Source organism: Sminthopsis crassicaudata, chromosome 1 (assembly GCF_048593235.1).
Source record: "Sminthopsis crassicaudata isolate SCR6 chromosome 1, ASM4859323v1, whole genome shotgun sequence".
In the NCBI taxonomy this organism is placed as follows: domain Eukaryota; kingdom Metazoa; phylum Chordata; class Mammalia; order Dasyuromorphia; family Dasyuridae; genus Sminthopsis; species Sminthopsis crassicaudata.
Genome location: NC_133617.1, coordinates 42,588,770 through 42,610,065, shown reverse-complemented (window position 1 = coordinate 42,610,065; position 21,296 = coordinate 42,588,770).

Genomic DNA, 21,296 nt, shown 5'->3' with positions numbered 1-21,296 from the left:
TTAGTGCTATACCAATCAGACTCCCAAGAAACTATTTTAATGACCTAGAAAAAATAACAACAAAATTCATATGGAAGAATAAAAGGTCAAGAATTGCAAGGGAACTAATGAAAAAAAACTCAGAGGAAGGTGGTCTAAGTGTACCTGATCTAAAGCTATATTATATAGCAGCAGTCACCAAAACCATTTGGTATTGGCTAAGAAATAGACCAGTAAGATCAGTGGAACAGATTAGATACAAAGGACAAAAAAGGGTACATCTATAGCAATCTAATCTTTGACAAACCCAAAGATTCCAACATTAGGGATAAAAATTCATTATTCGGAAAAAACTGTTGGGAAAACTGGAAATTAGTATGGCAGAAATTAGATATGGATCCACACTTAACACCATATACCAAGATAAGATCAAAATGGGTCCATGATTTAGGCATAAAGAGGGAGATAATAAATAGATTAGAGGAACAGAGGATAATCTACCTCTCAGACTTGTGGAGGAGGAAGGAATTTATGACCAGAGGAGAACTAGAGATCATTATTGATCACAAAATAGAAGATTTTGATTACATCAAACTAAAAAGTTTCTGTACAAATAATACTAATGCAAACAAGATTAGAAGGGAAGTAACAAATTGGGAAAATATTTTTAAAAACAAAGGTTCTGACAAAGGTCTCATTTCCAAAATATATAGAGAACTGACCATAATTTATAAGAAACCGAACCATTCTCCAATTGATAAATGGTCAAAGGATATGAACAGACAATTCTCAGAGGAAGAAATTGAAACTATATCCACCCACATGAAAGAGTGTTCCAAATCACTACTGATCAGAGAAATGCAAATTAAGACCACTCTGAGATACCACTACACACCTGTCAGATTGGCTAAGATGACAGGAACAAATAATGACAAATGTTGGAGGGGATGTGGGGAAATTGGGACACTAATACATTGCTGGTGGAGTTGTGAAAGAATCCAGCCATTCTGGAGAGCAATCTGGAATTCTGCCCAAAAAGTTATCAAACTGTGCATACCCTTTGACCCAGCAGCGCTACTACTGGGATTATATCCCAAAAAAATACTAAAGAGCGGAAAGAAACATATATGTGCCAAAATGTTTGTGGCAGCTCTTTTTGTTGTAGCTAGAAACTGGAAGATGAATGGATGTCCATCAGTTGGAGAATGGTTGGGTAAATTGTGGTATATGAAGGTTATGGAATATTATTGCTTGGTAAGAAATGACCAGCAGGAGGAATATAGAGAGGCCTGGAGAGACTTAAATCAACTGATGCTGAGTGAAATGAGCAGAACCAGAAGATCACTGTACACTTCAACAACAATACTGTATGAGGATGTATTCTGATGGAAGTGGAAATCTTCAACATAAAAGAAGATCCAACTCACTTCCAGTTGATCAATGATGGACAGAGGTAGCTACACCCAGAGAAGAAACACTGGGAGGGGAATGAAAATTGTTAGCACTAATATCTGTCTGCCCAGGTTGCATGTACCTTCGGATTCTAATGTTTATTGTGCAACAAGAAAATGATATTCACACACATGTGTTGTACCTAGACTATATTGTAACACATGTAAAATGTATGGTATTGCCTGTCGTCGGGGGGAGGGATTAGAGGGAGGGGAGTTAATTTGGAAAAATGAATACAAGGGATAATATTATAAAATATATATATATATAATAAAAATATATATATATATAATTATAAAGTTAATTAAAAAAAAGAATTTTTGAGATGAAGCAAGGGCAAGAAGGAAGAGATGGTGTGGAATGAACTCAATTATTCCAGTAAAATAAAAAGTACAATCCTCACCTGAGAAAGAGAAAGGAAGTAGAAAAGAAGCTTAAAGAGAAGAAATGTTGGAAAAGATATTGTGGGGAGTGAGCTGGGGAATCACTTAGGGAAGAATAAAAGGATTATCTCGTTGCAATGAGGAGACTGGTAGAAATTAGATAATATGAATTTGTGATAGCAATATGTCAAAAGGATTATTTACTGTTACCAAGCAAGATTTATTCCAGAAATACAGGCACTGTTAAATATAAAGAAAGCAGCACAATTTAGCAATAGACACAAGAAAAGTATTAACAAAAAATTAATAATAATTTTCATATAGAATTCTGTGATTTAAATGAGAAGCGGCATAACACAGCAAATAGAAAGTACATCTTGACATTAGAAAGGTATAAGGTTAAGTTTTGTCTTTTGTAAGATTTTTAACCTCTTAGTGCCCCCTTGTAAAGTCCCCTATGACTATGAGGTAAAAACAAGTGACAACTTTGCATTGGCAAGAGCATCTACATCGCCACTTCTCTTTTCTGATGAAATAATAAGTTTATTCTGCTCGATAAGTATGAAAAACACTTAACATGAATTATCTCATTTAATCCTTCTAATCTTGTGATCAGAGCTTCCATTAAGCTTTGTTATTTTACATTCAGAGAAACTGATGATAAGAGAAGTTCAGGGAATCCTCTCTATTATTACACAGCTAGTTGGATAAGAGGCTGGAATTAAGGTCTCTTTTGATATGCTCATATTAATAAATGCAGAAAAATTGATAAATTCAATACTCATAATGTCATCTTAATTTTAAGGAATAATTTGTTGCATGTAAATGATAGGTTAATGAATTTGACTTTTTTTTCTCCTTTTGGAAAATTCTAGATTGCATCATTTAAAGAATGATTCTTGAGCATTTAGGAAGGGAAATAGTCATCACAAAGAACTAGCATGGGATTATCAATACATGTCAGATAGGTCTAATATTATTTCCTTTTTTGACAGGTTGACTGGACTGGTATATTAAAGTATTTTATAGACATAAAATATCTCAGGTTTAGCGTTACATTAGGCAAAATCTCTCATTTCATCCTTATGGACAAGATAGAAAGATATAGACAACATGATAATACGTTAGAACTCATTCATCAAACAGTGATGGAATGAGGTGACTAGTACTGTTTCTCAGCCTTCAGAGATCAGAAAGCTGGTTAAGCAATGCAAATTTTAATCTTAAATCAGATTCCATACCAAGGTTATTTCAATAGTTAGATTTCAAAAAAATAAGCGCAAAAAACATCCACTTTCTCAAAAAGCAAGGTGCAGTAAAAGTGAGTTGGATTTGGAGTAAGAAAAGATGATTTAGTAATCCTGATTAACCCTCTTAATAGCTGAGAAAACTTGGACAAATTATTTAACCTCAATGGACCTCAATTTCCTCTTCTGCTAAGTTGAATGGTTTGGTATAGATGACCTCTAAAATCCCTTATGCCTTTAAATCTATGAAGGAGGAAAACCTTCACAATTTTATCAGCCAGTTCTGAGTGCTCCAAAATAAAATATCACTAGAAATCAGATATTATTTCATGTGAATATTATTTTCCTATATAAATAAGTATATATAATATGCATATATATATATGTAAATATATGTTTTTATACAAAAGCATTTACCTGACTTCTAGTGATATGTTTCTTTTGTAATGCCCAGGAGGTATCTTTCCTTATGATATAGCATAAATTTGAAGCTGAGGAGATTTTAATGGTCATCTATTCCAACATATATCTGTGTATATATAGCCATATATTTAAAGAAATATATATATACATATATATATATATGCAACATAAATTGTGCATATATTTGCTTATATACATACACTCAGAGATATATTTCTCTTCTTTTTAAGCCCAATGATAATAACTAATAATAGTTAACATTTATATAGTGCTTACTATGTGCTAGTTGAAAAAAAAAAAGAAACAGATCAAGGCAACTGGTCTCCTTACTTCCTGGAGAAGAAATTTAAACTGTGTCAGATTTTATGTTCTCAGACTCAAAAATCACTATAGATGCAACTGCAGCCATGAAATTAAAAGGAACTTGCTCCTTCAAGGGAAAGATACGGCAAATCTGGACAGCACCCTAAAAAGCAGAGACATCACCTTGCCGACAAAGGATCCTATAGTCAAAACTATTATTTGTCCAGTAGTATAGTGTATGGCTGCAAGCATTGGACTTTAAGGAAAGCTGGAAGTTGCAGAATCTACATTTTTGAATTGTAGTGCTAGAGAAAACTTTTGAGAGTCACTTGGAAAGCAACAAGATCAAATCAGTCAATGAATAAAGAAATCAATTCAGATTATTCATTGGTAGGACAAATAATAAAGCTGATGCTTAAATGTTTTGGTCACATAACAAGAAGGTGGGACTCACTGGGAAAGACTCTTATGCTGGCAAAGATTGAAGGCAAAAGGAGAAGGGGTAACAGAGATTAAAATGGACAATGTCACGAATGTGAGCATGAATATGAATATGAACATGAGCAAACATGAGCTTGAATTAACTTTTGGAGATGATGGAGAATAGATACCAGGACTGGACATACTAAGAGATGGATATGACTAAATGAATGAACAATAAATGTGAGCCAGTATTGTGCTAAGCACTTTACAGTTATTACCTCATTTGATTCTCACAACAGCCTTTGGCTGCAGTTGCTATAATTATTTTATTGATGAGGAAACTGAGGTAGACAGAACTAAAATGACTTATCTAGGGTCACACAACTAGTGCCTGAGGATCTGCTTAATCTTAGACCTTCCTGAGGCCAGGACTCTATTCACCACACAATCTAGCTGCCTCATAATGACATGTCAGCAAAATATAACTATCATCTAAAAATTACCTGTTTAATCTTAGTTAAACAAGAATAAAAAATGATTGTGCTTGGTGGGGTTTCTGGATTCCTGTACCCTTTGCATTTGCTCTGTGTTATCACTACAGATTGAGAACCAATCAACTGATTAAAAAGTATTTATAGTGTTCCTATTACATGCCAGGATATACCTATACTATATGTGAGAGAGAGAGAGAGAGAGAGAGGGAGAGAGAGAGAGAGAGAGAGAGAGAGAGAGAGAGAGAGAGAGAGAGAGAGAGAGAGAGAGAGAGAGAGAGAGAGAGAGAGAATGAGGAGAGAGAGAGTCAGAGATAAAGGGAGAAAGACAGAAAGAAAGACAAGGAGAGACAGAGAGAGAGAGGAGAGAGAAAAAAAGACAAAGTGAAAGAGAAGAGAAAGAGAGAGTAAGAGAGACAGAAGAGAGAGAAGTGACAGAGAGACAAAGAGAGAAGGTGAAGAGAGAGAGAGAGAGAGAGAGAGAGAGAGAGAGAGAGAGAGAGAGAGAGAGAGAGAGAGAGAGAATGAGGAGAGAAGAGAGTCAGAGACAAAGGGAGAAAGACAGAAAGAAAGACAAGGAGAGAAGAGAGAGAGAGGAGAGAGAAAAAAAGACAAAGTGAAAGAGAAGAGAAAGAGAGAGTAAGAGAGACAGAAGAGAGAGAAGTGACAGAGAGACAAAGAGAGAAGGTGAAGAGAGAGAGACAGAGAGAGGAAAGAAAAAAAAGACAAAGTGAAAGAGAAGAGAAAGAGTAAGAGAGACAGAAGAGAGAGAAGTGACAGAGAGACAAAGAGAGAAGGTGAAGAGAGAGAAAGAGAGAGAGAGAGAGAGAGAGAGAGAGAGAGAGAGAGAGAGAGAGAGAGAGAGAGAATGAGGAAAGAAGAGATTCAGAGACAAAGGGAGAAAGACAGAAAGAAAGACAAGGAGAGAAAGAGAGAGAGGAGAGAGAAAAAAAGACAAAGTGAAAGAGAAGAGAAAGAGAGAGTAAGAGAGACAGAAGAGAGAGAAGTGACAGAGAGACAAAGAGAGAAGGTGAAGAGAGAGAGAGAGAGAGAGAGAGAGAAAGAGAGAGAGAGAGAGAGAGAGAGAGAGAGAGAGAGAGAGAGAGAGAGAGAGAGAGAGAGAGAGAATATGTACATTATCTCCTCCACTGGAGGACATAAGCCAAGAATTAAGCATATATGTGCTACATACAAATAGATGAAATCTAACTGTATAGGGGAAAGCATTGTACAGTTAAGGGACCAGGAAAGTCTTCCAGCAGAAGCTGACATTTAGGCTGAGTTTCTCAAAAGAAACCAGGGATTCATGGAATATAGAATTTTTTTTTTCTCAGCTCTCACTTATATGAGTATTACTTCTTGCCTCAAGTTTTTAGGAGTAACCCTGGAAGCTTGAAAAGTTTTTGTTCTAACTATAATTTATGACCTCCATCAGTTCATATCTATTTGTAAGAAGACAATTAGCTTTTAAGAAAAGGTAATAATTTTAGTGGTATAAGAACTCCTTCATGGAATTTCACAATTTCCCCTTAGGCAGGATATTAACTCTCTGCTCTACTGCTGGTAGTGTCCTAAAGCTGCCTTTCCTAAGGATATCTTTCCTGATCTTTAGCTCCCAATGAATACTCTGCCTTAAGATGTTCTAAGGATGAACTGTATTATGTATGTATTATGAAGGCCATAGTTTAATCCATCTTCCAGAGTTGTTGTGAGGGGAAAATGGCATAATATTTGTACAGCACTTAGAGCAATATGTGGAACATCGTTGCCACTTAATAAATGCATGTTCCTTCTTTCCTTCTTTCCATGGGTATATAGTAGATAAGTGATGGAATAAGTTCTAAAGCCCATATATACTCTTCCAAGTATAAGTCCAATGTTCTTTCCTTTATTCTATGCTACACTGACTCTACTCTTATTGTTTGCAAACTTTTGAATGGGAAATTCTTCCTTCTCTTAAGACATGTCAAACCACTACTTTTTGTAAGGCAATTATATAAAGTTTAAAGAAATAGAATGATAAAACCTATTCATTTTCTAAACTGTGATAATGTTCAATTTAATGAACTCCCATTGAAAATTTAAGATGGATTGGTCCCCTTCTTAGTTTAAGGCAGAATAAGAGCAAAGGGGCTCATGATTACTTATCAATGCTATTTCAGAATTATGTATTTTGAATTTCTTTAGTTTTTAGGGATTAAAATGTCCTGCTGAACACATATATGACTATATTGCTCTTTTTAACCAAAATATTTCTACTGGCTTAACACAGGAATAAAGCCATTCATAAATTTTACCATGAAAATAGAAAAATCTGATATCTAAATCCAAAGCAATGGAAGTTGAATTTATCTACTGATTAAAAGAATGTCAACTAATAATATTTAGATAATACAATATGATAGTGATAATTTAGTAATCAAAGGATTAGTTGGCTAGTAAAAAATGATGTTCTATGGAATATTATAGTTTACTGATGAGAATTCCAAATCCTCTGATTCTTGAAAACACATAAAGTCAATCTTTGCTACTTCCTCTCAGGGATTTGGTTAGAACTAATTAGAGCACTAAGCTGGCCAGCCATTTGATGCCCATGGTTTCAACTTGCCTTGCTATTTTGTGTATAACTCATAGATTATAATTGAGTCTCTTCAGCCAATCTCAAAATCCTTCTTGGGAAGCATAATTTAACCTCATCCAATGGCTTTCACTACCTCCAATTATATGAAGTTATTTCACACCTAATTTTATACCTCTGGTTGATTGATTAAAACACTATGGTTCTCACCTGCTTGTAAAGTAGTTGAAATAAGCAATGTGAGAATGATTGATTGCATTGGTTGATTCTCCATTCATTGAAAGATAGAAGGGAGGAAGGAGGACATTCTAGGCATAAGGTATACCCTGTGCAAAGGAATAGAAGCAAGATATTGTCATATGCAAAAAAGAGCAAAAAGGGATTTGTTATTTTTCTCTTTCAACATATCTTTTGGTATTTGTACAAGCTAGTTCTTTCCTCTGGAGGAGAGAATATAACAAAGTTCATCATCATTTTGTTCATTGAAATAACACATGTAATTATTGAGGAATACCAGTGGTAGGATGTAAAGGGAACTGTTTCTGCAATGAAAATAGGTTGACGTCTCAGTCCTTGGACAAATCAATTTAAGTGTCTAAAACTTAGTTTTGTCATCTGTAAAATAGTGACCTATGAAAAGGGTGACCAGATGGCCTATAAAATCTCTTCCAACTCTAAATCTATTAAACTCATTTATATTTTTTCTTTTAAAAATTTGTTTTTAATGAATGTTTTTCTCATTGAATGAAAAAAATATCTTCTCTTCTGCTATAAAAGAAAAAAAAGTCTCTGTTACAAACAGGCATCATAAACCAAAATAAATATTAGCCATATCCCAAAACAAATAAACACATATCAATATTAGCAATGCATAGCACTATATCTGGAGATGGATAGCATGTTTTATCATGACTCTTCTTGAGTTTTGGCTGTTCATTGTATTGACCAGAGTTCCTAAATCTTTCACAATAATTTGTCCTTATATTGTTATTACATAATTTGTTCTTTTGGTCCCACTTACTTCACTCTGAATCATGTAAAAAAGACTTCCCATGTTTCTCTAAACCATCTTCTTTATAATTTCTTAAAACATAATAATATTCAATCACACACACACACACACACACACACACACACACATATATATATATATATATATATATATATATACACCCCCATACTTCAATTGATAGTCATGCCTGTTTCTGATTCTTTGATATCACAAAAAACTGACATAAATATTTCTGTATTTATATTACTCTTCATGTTTTCCTTTGATTTCTTTGGCATGTAGATCTAGTAATGATATTGCTAGGCCAGAGGATATACATAGTTTAATAGCTTTTGGGGGCCATAGTTCTAAATTGTTTCCTAGAACAGCAATCCAGGACCATTTCAATATGTTAATATACCTGGTTTCTTATAGCCACTCCAGTCTTTTTCATCACCATTGCTAATGTCATAGGTGTGAGGTAAAAACTCAGAGCTATTTTAATATTCGTTCTCTGTTATTGCTTTTTTAGACCATTTTTTGGGTATGACTATTGATAACTTGGTTTTCTTTCTCTAAAACATATTGTTTTAATATTTTGATTATTTGTCAATTCATCAATCTTATTCTTATAAATATTAGAAATGAAACAGAAATGAAACTTTGTCAGAGAAACTTGCTGAAAATAATTTTTCCATGTATTTAGTTCTTTTCTTGGCTTAGTCTCATTAGTTTTGTTTATGTAATTTTTTAAAAAAAGTTTATGTAATAAAAAGTGTCCAGTTTGTATTTTTTGATTCTCTCTATCCCTTGACTGATCATGAATTTTTCTCTTATCCATAGATCTAATGGGTAATTTCTTTCTTTCTCATTTAATTTGTTTATGATGTCACCTTTTACATATATATCTATTTGGAACTCATCTTGGCATATGGTGTAAGATGTTAATTTACAACTTTTTTTTTGGCAAACTACATTCCAGTTTTACCGGTACTTATTACCCCAATAGCTGAAATATTTGTGTTTATTAATAATAGGTTACTATACTCAATCGTTTATGTACCTATATACTTAATCTATTCTACTGACCAATCTATCTTTTTCTTAACCAATATCAAATTGTTTTGATGACTTCTGCTTTGTAGTATCTTTTGAGATCTGACACAGCTGAATCCACCTCCTTCAAACTTTTTTCAATATTTTCCTTGATATTTTTATCCTTTTATTCATTAAAATGAAATTTACTACTTTTTTCAAGTTTTATAAAGTAATTCTCCAGTAATTTGATTGGTATGGAAAACTAACTACATATATTAAGTAATATTTGTTTCATTATACTCGTTTGACTTATCCATAAACATAATTCTGTAGTTATTTAGATCTTTCTTCTTTGGTATAAAGAATATTTTATAGTTGTATTTATGTAGTCCATGCATATTATTTGCAGGTAGATTTTCAAGTAATTTATGAATTCTGTAGTTATTTTAAGTAGTAGTTCTTATATCTTTCTATTAGATTTTGGTAGTAATATAAAAAAATGTTAATAATTTGTGTATGATTATTTTATATCCTGCAACTTTGCTAAAGTTATTAATAGTTTCCATTAATTTTAAGTTTACTTTTTAGGGTTCTGTAAGTCATCATATCATCTGCAAAAAGAGAACATTTTGTTTCCTTTTTTGCCTCTGGTTATTCTCTCAAATTTTGTGTCCTTTCTTATCACTATCCCTGGCATTTCTACTACTATATAGAATAGTAACAGTGATAATGAATAACCTTGCTTTATCTCTGATTTTATCAGAAAGGTCTCTAGTTTATCTAACCATTACAAATAATACTGATTCTCAGTTTTAGAAATAAAATGCTAATCACATTATGTCAGTTTTTCCTGAGATTTTAATACTTTTTTTTTCAGACAGGAGTGTGATTTGTATTTTGTAAAAAGCTTTATTTTCCTCATCTTTTGCTATAATCATGTGATTTTGGAGTTTTTATGTTCTTATTATTTTCTTGTTATAACTAATTATGCTTTTAGTTTTCTAAATATTGATTTAAGTCCTGCATTTCTGATTCTCCAGATTCATAATGTTCCAGATATATTGTTGTCACTTACTAATATTTTATTTTTAAAAATTTCATCATGTTGCATGATAATCAACTGTGAATGACTTAACTATTCTCAGCAATACAATAGTTGTAAAAAAATTTAAAGGTCTTATGATAAAAAAATGCTAAACACATCCAGTGAAAAAACTGATGTTATCTAAATACAGACTGAAACATTTTTTAAACTATTATTCATGGGGTGGTCTTTTCTTTTGGTAAAATAGCTAATAGAGACATATATAATCTAAATCAAATTGTTCTTAACATAGAAAGAGGAGAGGAAAGAAGGGAGAGAAATTGAAACTCAAAATTTAAAAAAAAAACTAATGTTAAAATGTTTGTTTACATGAAATTGAGAAAGTGTAAATAGAAAACTCAATGTAAAAATAAAAATTCTTATCAATATTCATTAGGTAGATAAGAATCCATAGTATTCTTTCTTTGTTTTACCTTGCCCTAATTAGGTTTCAAGGCCATTTAGAACATAAAAAGAATTTGTCTAGACTTTCCCTTCTTGGTTTTCAAGTAATTTTTGTAATACTAGAAACAATTGTTCTTTAAATGTTTTATAGAATAAATCTATCTGGTACCAGAGTTGTTTTTTCACTCCCCTTTAAAAAGTGAATTTTTGATGTGTTCAATTTCTGTCTGTGAAATTGAGTTAAGTTCTTTATTTTATTTTCTGTGAAAGTGGGTATTTTACATTTTTATTAATAGTCATTTTCTCAGGGCAGCTAGATGCCACAGTAGTTAGAGTGTCAAGCCAGGAGTCAGGAAGACTCACTTTTGTGATCCATACTAGTTGCGTAATCCTGCAAGTCATTTAATAATGTTTGCCTCACTTTCCTTATTTGCAAAATGAGCTAGAGAAGGAATTGGCAAAGTACTATAATATCTACTAAGAAAACCATAGAGTCACAAAGAATGAGACACAAGTGAAATGACTAAACAATAACAACAAAACAAACTCTTTATTTAGATTTTTGAATTTATTTGTATATGTCATTTGGTTTCATTTCTGTTTAGTACTGCTGTTAAACTCATTGTCTTTGGTAATTTTCAGCAATATGGAGTTTCCTTGTTTTTATCGCCTAATTAAATTTTTTTGTTTTTGTTTTATTTTTCTTGTTGCCTTGTCTGATTTTTTGAAACTTAGGTTAAAGAATAATACATTTGGCTCCAAATTCTAATTTTAATTTTGTGTGAATTTTTGTTTCAGGTATGCTTTTTAGAAATTCCATATTATTGGATTCTGTTTTCTAACTCATTCTGCTTCTCTCTCTCTCTCTCTCTCTCTCTCTCTCTCTCTCTCTCTCTCTCTCTCTCTCTCTCTCTCTCTCTCTCCCTCTCTCTCTCTCTCCTTTCTCTCTCTCTTTCTTTTTTTCTCTGTCTTTCTGTCTCTCTATGTGTGTCTGTGTCTCTCTGTCTTTGTCTGTCTCTGTCTTTCTGTGTCTTTCTGTCTATCTCTGTCTATCTCTGTCTTTCTGTCTATCTGTCTTCTCTTGTTCACATTCAGAGGTATGGTCTTTAACTGTATTTTCTTCCATTTTCACTCATACTTTTCCCTCTCTTTGTGTCCTGCCCCCTTTTTAATAAGAAAGTGTATAAGAAGCAGAATGAGCTCAGCACCAGTACTCTAGGTATGATGCAATATATTTCTGTTCCCTTTCCTCTCTTCCCTTTCCCTCGCTTAGAGGATAGCTAGGTTATCATCCATTCTTTCTTTTTAAATTCTAATTTAATCCTTTTCATACTTCGTTTAAGATAATCAAAGCATAAAACCAGTCTCAAGACCTATGTCTTATCGCTTCACTCTACTCTGTTAATACTAGGATTCTTTTATTAGGATGTAAAATAGATTACTATAATCTTTATTAAATTACTTGCTTTCTTTTTTTCTTTCCTCAATAGCACTTTATTTTTCCATCTACATGCAAAGATAGTTTTTAATATTCATTTTTGCAAGATTCAGAGTTCCAATTTTCCCCTCCCTTCTTTACCTCCTCCCCGTCTCCAGGACAGGAAGCAGTCTGATATAGGTTATACATGTACATTCCATGTTGTGAAAGAGAAATTAGAACAAAAGGAGACAAAACTATGAGAAATAAAAAGCAAACAAAAAAAAGGTGAAAATAGTTTTCTTTGACTTGCTTTTAGTCTCTATAGTTCTCTCTGGATGAAGATTACATTTTCTTAATTTTTTTAAAAGGTTTTTATTTTCAAAGCTTATGCTTAAATAATTTTTAACATTCACCCTTTTAAAACCTTGTGTTCCAATTTTTCCCCTTCCTTATCCCTAACCCCCCCTTAGATAGCAAGTAATCCAATATATGTTAAACATAGTGCATGAACAAAATCAGATCAAGAAGGGAAAAAAAAAGAGAAAGAAAACAAAATTCAAGCAAACAACAAGAAAAAGAATGAAAATATGATTCTGTGTTCCACCCTCAGTCCTCTCTCTGGGTTGTAGATGACTCTCTTCCTAAAAGACATTGGAATTGACCTCAATCATCTCATTGTTGAAGAAAACTACATCCTTCACAACTGACCATCAGATAGTCTTGCTGTTGCCATGAATAAAGATCACCTGGTTCTGCTCATTTCACTCAACATCAGTTCCTGTAAATCTCTCCAAGCCTCTCTGTGTTCATTCTGCTGGTCGTTTCTTACAGAATGATAATATTCTATAACATTAATATACCATAATTTATTCAGCCATTCTCCAACTGATGGGCATACACTCAGTTTCCAGTTTCTAGCCGCTGAACAGGACTGCTACAAACATTTTTGAACATGTGAGTCTCTTTCCCATTTCTATGATCTCTTTGAGATACAGGCCCAATGGAAACGCTGCTGGAACAAAGGGTATGCACAGTTTGATAACCTTTTGAACATAGTTTCAAATTGTTCTCCTGAATCAGTTCACAACTCCACTAACATATCAGTGTCCCAGTTTTTCCACATTCCCTCCAACATTCATCAATATCTTTTCCTGTCACCTTAAGTAATCTGAGAAGTATGTAGAGTATGAGAGCAATACCTCAGAATTGTCTTAAATTGCATTTCTTTGATCAATAGTGATTTAGAGCACCTTTTTATATGACTAGAAATAGTTTAAATTTCTTCATCTTAAAATTGTCTATTCATATCTTTTGACCATTCATCAATTGAAGAATGGCTTGATTTCTCATAAATTTGAATCAACTCTTACATATTTTAGAAATGAGGCCTTTATCAGAACTCTTGAATTTAATTTTTCCTATATTATTGCTTTCCTTCTAATAGTTTTGTTTGTACAAAAAAAAATTTAACTTAATATAATCAAAATTATTCATTTTGTATTCAATAAGGTACTTGTTTTTATTTGGATACAAATTCCTTCCTTCACAGATCTGAGAGATAAACTACTGTATGTTCTTTTAATTTGTTTATAATATCACTATGTTTACTTCATTAATCTATTTCCATATTATCTTGGTAATGGCGTGTTAGATATAGGTCAATGCCTAATTTCTGTTATATTAATTTCTAATTTTCCCAGCAACTTTTAGCAAATAGTGAGTTCTTATCCCAGAAGCTGGGGTCTTTGGGTTTATCAAACACTAGATTACTAAAGTCATTGATTAGTATGTCTTGTGAACCTAATCTATGCCATTGATTGACTATTCTATTTCTTAGCCAGTACCAAATGGTTTTGATGACTGCTGCTTTATAATACAGTTTTAGTTCTGGTACAGCTAGGCTACCTTCATTTGCATTTTTTTTTCATTAATTCCCTTGAAATTCTTGACCTTTTGTTCTTCTGGATGAACTTTGTTATTATTTTTTCTGGTTCTCTAAAATAATTTCTTGAGAGTTTGGTGTGGCACTAAATAAGTAGATTAATTTAGGCAGAATTTTAATTTTCATTCTATATATTTGCCTAACCATGAGCACTTGATATTTTTCCAGTTGATTAGCTCTGACTTTTTTTGTGTTGAAAATATTTTGTAATTGTGTTCACATAGTTTCTGACTCTGCCTTGGCAGGTAGACTCCCAAATATTTTATATTATCTATGCTGCTAGAGTTTGTTGGTAATATATAAAAATGCTGATGATTTAAGTTGATTTATTTTGTAACCTGCAACTTTGCTAAAGTTGTGAATTACTAGAAACATCTAGTATTGTGAAATACTAGAAATATCTAGTAGTATTTTAGTTGATTCTCTAAGTATACCATTATATCATCTGCAAAGAGTGATGATATGATTTCCTCCTTACCTACTCTAATTCCTTTAATTTCTTTTTCTTTACTTATTGCTAAAGTTAGCATTTCTAATATAATATTGAATAATAATGGTGATAGTGGGCAGCCTTGTTTCACCCCTTATCTGATTGGGAATGATTCTGGTTTATCCCCATTACATACAATGCTTGCTGATGGTTTTAAGTAGATGCTATTGACTATTTTAAGGAAAAGTCCATTTATTTGTATATTCTCTAGTGTTTTTTTATAGGAATGGATGTTGGGTTTTATCAAATGCTTTTTCTGCATCTATTAACATAATCATATGTTTTTGTTAATTTGATTATTGATCTACAGTCAATTATGCTAAAAGTTTTCCTAATATTGAACCAGCCTTGCATTCCTGGTATAAATCCTACTTGGTCATGGTGTATTATCCCAGGGATAACTTGCTGTGATCTCTTTGCTAAAATTTTATTTAATATTTTTGCAAAAATATTCATTAGGGAAATTATCCTATAATTTTATTTTCTGTTTTAACCCTACCTGGTTTAGGTATCAGCACCATATCTGTGTCATAAAAGGAATTTGGTAGGACTTCTTCTTTACCTATTTTTCCAAATATTTTAGATGCTATAAATATTTTTGCACAAACAGGTAATTTTTCCTTTTTGATATGTTTGGGATATAAACTTAGTAGTAGTATTGCTGGATTAAAAGATATTTATGATTTTATAGCCCTTTGGGCATACTTCCTAATTACTCTCTAGAATTAGTTGGATCATTTCTCAACTCTACCAACAAAGTATTAGTGTCCTACATCCCTTCCAACACCCTTCATTTTTCCTTTTTGTCATATTATCCAATCTCATAGGTGTGGAGATAGTACTTCAGAGTTATTTTAATTTGTATCTCTTAGAGAATTCTTAGAGAATTTTTTTCCATATGACTATGGAGAGCTTTGATTTATTTTGATTTATATATCTAAAAATCACCTGGTCAAATTATTTATCAGTTGGGAAATAACTTGTATTTTTTTATATAAATTTGACTCACGACTTTATATATTTGAGAAATTGAGAAAAAAAGAAATTGTGTTTGTTAGAAATACTTCCAACCCTCAAATACACATTAGGAAACTGAAGATTCAGAAGTTTGGATACTTGCTTAAAATCATTCAAGGAATAATTCAGAATCTGAACACTAGTTACCTGATTTCAAAATCACCAGTGCTCTTTCCATGATGCCATGTCTTATTATCATATCATCTATAACAGTTAAACCATCCATCATTACTCTCCCATATCACAAATATGTATAATAATTTTCTAGTCCAATAATATTATTTTTCAGAAGAGGGATGGAGGCCCAGAGAAGCAAAATTATTTTCCCAGTTTCATACAGGTACTATACTATTTGAACCCAGATCATCTGAAACCCAAACTAGCTCATTTCCTCCTGCAAAACATTCCCTTCCAATATATGTTCTTAGAAGTACAACATGCTTCATATATCTTTAACATTATTGAAGCTGTAACCATACCATATTTCCCCCAGAGAAATAGGCCATCCCATTAATGCATTTAAAGCCTAAAATAAAAGAGAACCCTCACCACTATTATCTTGGATTCATAGAGATAATATCACAAATTAAAGCTGTCTCGGGAGATAATGAGCTTGTCATTGTTCAGAGATTTCAGGGGCAGAGATACTAGCCTTGTATGGCATTGGAATATTAGCCTTTAAAATATCTTTGGAGAAGGAAGAAAACCATTTTATGACTCACAATTCTGGAAAGATTTACAATGTTTTTTTCCCACACTTATTTGTTGGGTACCATCTTTTTTGAGTTAGATAACATTAAAATTGTTATCCTCTTTAAGCATATGAGGGATCTATGGTTTTAGAATTGTTAGATGAAATTCTCAAACTCGGCTAAAAAGTGTCATCATCAGATTTGAATCCAAGTCTTTAGATGACAAGTTCAGGGCTTTTTCTTCTACACAAGAAAAAGCTAAGATAGAATGAGTGTCATCCTGAATTGTGATTGTTTTTTTCTTTAATGACTGTGGGCAGGTGGCCAAAGGAAAGAGATCAGCTGTAAAGGGGATGTTAATGATATTCCAGATGAAGATGGTGGAATAGTCAGCTCTGCCTTGGGAACTCAGAGACCTTAGTTTTCTCCTCAAAGTTAACTGTATGAACTTGGGGAAATTATTGGAGAAGATAGAGGGCTGATTGGGTTATTTTGGGATAAAATGTGCTGAAAGCTATGAAAACATTTTAGAGAAAAGTGGCTAAAGTCACTACATAAATTAGACTTCGATTTTAATGGAAGTATAATCACCTATTCTTCTCTGCAGATGTGGGATATGGTGGGAGTGGAACACTCAATACATTGTCAGATATAGTTGATGAGTTTAGTTTTCCTGAATTAGTATATTTCTATCCTTAAAAAAAGAAAACTTTTCTCACAAAAGGTGGCTCACTGAAGAGGGAAAGGAACAACATATTTTGGGAAATGATGATGATTTAAAAGAAGATACCAGTAAAAAGATTTGAAAAATTGAAGCATAGTACCTATAACAAGGGAAAATGATAGTTCTACTTTCAGATTCTATTTAGATCATCATGTTCTGTTCTGGACACATTATTTTACTAGAAATGACCAGGATTAGTCACCAGGGGCTAGAGAACATGGTATTTGAAAATCAGTTGAAGGAAATAAGGTTGGATTTCTTTTACTTTTATTTTTTCCACTTAATATTATTTTATTTTTCCACTTACATATAAAGATAGTTTTCAGTATTCATTTTTATATAATTTTGAGTCCCAAATTTTTCTCCCTCTTTCTTTTCCCTCTCCTCATCCCAGATGAACAATATCAAATTATATATATGTATATATACATATATGAATGTATGTATATATGTTTGTATGTATGTATGTATGTATATAAATATATAATGTGATGTATACATGTACAATAATGTTAAATGTATTTCCACATTAGTCATGTTGTGAAAAAAGAATAAGGACAAGAGATAAAACCATAAGAAAGAAAAACCAAAAAGTAAAAATAGTGTGCTTCAATCTGCATTCAGATGCCATAATTTTTCTTTCTGGTTGCAGGTGGCATTTTCCATCCAAAGCCTATTGGAATTCTTTTGGATTATTGCACTGCTGACAAAAGTCAAATCTGTCATAGTTGGTCCTCACACAATCTTGCTGTTACTATATACAATATTCTCTTGATTCTGATGACTTCACTTAACATCTGTTCATGTAAATGTTTTCAGTCTTTTCTAAAATCAGCCTGCTCATCATTTCTTATAGTGCAATTATATTCCCTTACATTCATATGCCATAATTTATTCAGCCAAATAATGGCTGATGGGCATCCAATTATTTTCTAATCCCTTTGACCATAAAAATAATTGCTACAAATATTTTTGTACGTGTAGGTCCTTTCCCCTCTTTTAAGGTGACTTTGGGAATAAACCCAGTAGTTATGCTGCTGGATCAAAGGGTATGTGCAATTTGATGGCTTTTGGGGCATAATTCCAAATTGCTCTCCAAAATGGTTGGATCATTTCACAAAACCAACAATGCATTAGTGTCTCAGTTTCCCACATTCCCTCCAACATTTATTATTATTTTTTCCTATCATCTTAGTTACTCTGAGAGCTTTGATGTGGTAATTCAGAATTGTTTTAATTTGAATTTCTTTAATCAAAAGTGATTCAGAGCATTTCTTTTCATATGATTACAGATGGCCTTAATTTCTTCATCTGAACATTTTCTGTTCATAGGGGAATGGCTTGTATCCTTATAAATTTGACTCAGTTTTTCATATGTATTTAGAAATGAGAAATACTAGTTTTAAAAATTATTTCCTAGCTTTCTACTTTGCTTCTAATCATATTTATATTAATTTTTGTGTGGAAAACCTTTTTAGTTTAACATGATCAAAATTATCCATTTTGTATTTCATAATGTTCTCTATTTCTTATTTGGTAATAGATTCTTCTCTTCTTGATAGATCTGATTGACAAACTATTCGTTGCTCTCCTAATTTGTTAATAATATCACCCTTAATGCCTAAATCATGTATCTATTTTGACATTATTTTGCATAGTGTGAGAGATATTGGTCTATGCTTAGCTTCTGCCACAATATTTTATAACATTCCCAGAAACTTTTGTCAAATAATGGGTTCTTATCTCAGAAGTTGGAGTCTTCATATTTATTAAACAGTAAGTTAATATAGTCATTTACTACTGCATTTTTGTGTACCTAACCTATCTCATTGATCTACTACTCTATTTTTAGCCAGTACCAAATAGTTTTGATAATTGCCACTTTACAATGTGGTTTTAAATCTGGTATAGCTAGGTCACCTTTCTTTGCAATGTCTAAAATTAATTCCCTTTATATTCTTGACCTTTTGTTCTTCCAGATGTATTTTGATATTATTATTTTCTAAGTCTAAAAATATTTTTGGTGGTTTGGTGGGTTAACACTGAATAAGTAATTTAAGTAGAAATATCATTTTAATTACATTAGTTCAGTCTACCCATGAGCAATTGTTAAACTTGACATGTTTTGCTTGTGTTTCTATAGTTCCTGTGTTTGTCCTAGCAGGGAGAGTCCCAAATATTTTATATTGTCTAAGTTATTTTAAATGGAATTTCTTTCTAACTCTTGCTGCTGGGCTTTGTTGAGCATATATAGAAATGCTGACCATTATGTAGGCTTATTTTATATCCTGCAACTTCACTAAAACTGTTCATTGTTTCAAGTAGTTTTTAGCTGATTCTTTAGGATTCGCTAAGTATACATCTTATTATCTGCAAAGAATGATAGTTATATTTCCTCGTTGCCTAGTCTACTCCTTTCAGTTTCTTTTTCTTCTCTTATTACTAAAACTAATGATGATAAAGGGCATCCTTGTTTCACTTCTGATTTTATTAAGAATGCTTCTAGTTTATCCAATGGGTTTATTTTGCTGCAAGAAGACTTAGAAAATATTTAATATCTATGGAAATATTTGAAAGATTTCAATGTGAAATAGGGATTAGCCCCAGAGGGCAGAAATAGGTCCACCATATGAAAGTCATAATAAAACATATGTTGGCTTAGTGTAAGGATAACTTTGCTAGATTAGAACTGGCCCAAAGTACAATGCCCTACTTGAGGAGGCAATGGGCTCCAAATCCATGGGAAATCCAGACTAGTGGCTGGATAATCTCATTGTTGGAATGCTATAGAGAGAAGATTTCTATTTAGATGTAACTTGAACTAGATGTTTGAGAACATGTTCAAGCTTAAGAAACTGATTTTATGCCTTTAGTCTTATACTTTCTCCATTTTAAGCAGAATATATCTGGAAGAACTTACTTAGCTAAAAGGAGAAGGTCATAGATCTACTAACCATTTTGTGGATGGTGCTATTGGACTAGATGAGAGCCTTTGCTAAGGGACATAGAGCAATGAAGGGAAGAAGGAAGGACCTCTTAGAAAGTGGAACAGAAGTTATAATTTTAAAGCTTTTTATTTTCAAAACATATACATAAATAGTTTTCAATACTCACTCTTGCAAAATCTTGTGTCCTAATTTTTTTCTCCCTTCCTTCCTCGTACCCCATTCCCTACACAGCAAGCAATCTAATATATGTTAAATGTGTGATTCTTCCGCACATATCTCCACAGTTATCATGCTGCACAAGAAAAATTAGATCAAAAAGGGGAAAAATGAGAAACAAAATAAAATTCAAGCAAATGACAACAAAAAAGTGAAAATATTATATTGTGATCCATACTCAGTCCCCACAGTCCTCTCTTTGGGTGCAATGGATCGCTCCATCATAAGACCATTGGAACTGGCCTGAATCACCTCACTGCTGAAAAGAGCCGCATCCATCAAAATTGATCGTTGTATAATCTTGTTGTTGCTGTGTACAATGATTTCCTGGTTCTTCTCACTTCACTCAGCATCAGTTCATGTAAGTCTCTCTTCAGGCCTCTCTGAAATTATCCTGCTGATCATTTCTAATAGAACAATAATATTCCATATGCATATGCTATAACTTATTCAACTTTATCCAACTGATGGGCATCCAGTTTCTTGCCAAAAGAAACTGCCACAAACATCTTTGCACACATGGGTCCTTTTCTTTTTTCTATAATCTTTTTGGGATGTAGGCCCAGTAAAGACACTACTGGATCAAAAGCTATGCATAGTTTGATAGATCTTTGGGCATAATTTTGTGTCACTCTCCAGAATGGCTGGATCAGTTCACAAATCCACCAACAATTTGTTAACATTCCAGTTTTTTCCATATCCCCTCCAACATTCATCATTATTTTCTCCTGTCATCTTTGCCCATCTGAGAAGTGTGTAGTAGTACCTCAGAGTTGATTTCATTTGCATTTCTCTGATCAATAATGATGTAGAACATTTTTTCATATGACTAGAAATGGTTTTAATTTCTTCATCTGAAAATTTTCTGTTCATATTCTTTGACTATCAATTGAAGAATGGCTCAAATTCTTATAAATTTGAATCAATTCTCTATATTGTAGAATTGAAATCTTTATCAGATCCTTGGATATAAATTTTCCCCCAGTTTATCACTTCCCTTCTAATTTTGTCTGCATTGGTTTTATTTGTACAAAAATTTTTTAACTTAAT